At 47.1% G+C, this 1,722-nt stretch overlaps 1 non-coding gene across 1 annotated transcript; it reads right to left on the reverse strand.

The window, feature by feature from the left end:
- Nucleotides 1-1,025: 1,025 nt before the first annotated feature.
- Nucleotides 1,026-1,107, reverse strand: TRNAS-GCU. Its single transcript has one exon. It is a non-coding gene; the product is annotated as a tRNA-Ser (tRNA).
- Between the last annotated feature and the right edge of the window lie 615 nt (nt 1,108-1,722).

Here is a 1,722-nt window from a genome sequence, read left to right on the forward strand (position 1 = left end):
GAGATGGACTCTAAGGGTACGTCTCCATTGCAGTGTCAGCCCAGGTGTGGCACGCTGTGCTCAAAGCAGCACCCTGCAAGCCCCATACTCACCACTCTCATATAATGATGAGATGGTTTGTACAAAGTCTGCCTGGTGAGGTGTCATTTCAAAAGTCTTGATCTGTTGTACATTAACATCGTGTTGGATTGTGTGTGCTCACATTGGTTGGGAAGTTATGAAGTTTTGCTCTGTGTGTGTTACTGAGATATGTTATGAGGTTGGGAAATGCCCCCCACCAGCCTTTCAGGTGCGACAAGGGAGGAGCCAGACTCGCTGCTGGCCCGTTCAAGGTATCCACACTCCCAAGGACTATCCCAGGAACCGTGTACAATGCAGGCTTCTCCGAGATAGCAGAGAGACAATGGACACTGCTTGAGTCACATGGTAGCAAAGGAGCTTCCTAGCAAGTTGGAAGAAGCTATGAAAGAGGGGAAGAGACATCATGACTTGGCCTCTCTCCCCCACAACTCAGCAGCTGGAAACACACCTGGAGGACAAAGACTGAACTGAACTGATTCAGAAATCACAAGAGAATAATAACAATAATACTTTCAAACCGAAGTCCCCATACAGACTAGTATTGGTTTTTCAGTTTGGGGAATTTTGTTTTCTCAGTCAGACCTTGCCAAGGGAAGCAGGGAAAAAATGTTGGAGTTGCCTCCTTCAGAGCAGCTTGGCCTAGACACTAGCTCTGGTTCACTGCTCTGGCCTTGCTCGGGTTGAGGGTATTTTAATAATTTGGGCAGGTCCCAGAGTGTTTGGGGGAGATGATGAGGATGTTCCCTTTTGAGATAAAAACTAAGAAATACAGCACTAGAGAATTTTTTTTTAAGAAATCTGGGATTTAGACATTTTATTTAAAGCAAGGGAGTTCTGAGTTTCTGAGAAGGTTTTTGTTTGCAAGAAGCAAGATCGTTTGATCTGTCATTGTACCAAAGGGGGAGATGGTTGTCTACAAAGGAGGGGTGAAAACTAAATGCATCCAATGAGGATGGGATTCGAACCCATGCATGCAGAGCACAATGGATTAGCAGTCCATCACCTTAACCACTCGGCCACCTCATCTGAGCTGTTAAGTAAAAGACAGGAGGGGAAATCTAAGGCCAGCAGAGCTAGGGACAATAAGGAGTTTTTCAATACTAAGCGGAAGCAGGGGCTGAATGAGCTCCCCGCTCACATCTAGTGAGGAGCTGGGGGAAAGACTTCAGGAACAGACCGTGTTTGCACAGACACACCTACTCTGCCTAGCTATGCAGAATGATGGGGCCACTTTCCCAAAATGACCAGTTTTGGCTGGTGGTGGGTTACAAATCACTTTAGGATTGAGTGGAATTAAATGTTATTATCCTTCCTGCATGAGTGAAGGGCAGCAGAACATACCTAGTCGGTCCTGATGGAGGGGTAGGTGGGTGAGGAATAGCTTTTATTGGACTTCATAGAAGTGATTGAGAACGTCACCCTAAACCAGTGGTCCCCAAACATTTCACACTGTGCCCTCTTATCCAGTTGGGGGAGGCCAAAACCAGAGCTTGAGAGATTCAGCCCTGGGTGGTGGGGCTCAGACTTTTGGCTTCAGCTCCTGGCCCCAACAAGTCTAATGCCAGCCCCGGCAACCCCATTAAAACAGGGTTATGACCCACTTTGAGTTCCTGACTCACAGTTTGAGAACCACTGCTCTAT

The sequence above is a fragment of the Mauremys reevesii genome, linkage group 23 (genome assembly GCF_016161935.1).
Source record: "Mauremys reevesii isolate NIE-2019 linkage group 23, ASM1616193v1, whole genome shotgun sequence".
Classification (NCBI taxonomy): Eukaryota; Metazoa; Chordata; order Testudines; family Geoemydidae; genus Mauremys; species Mauremys reevesii.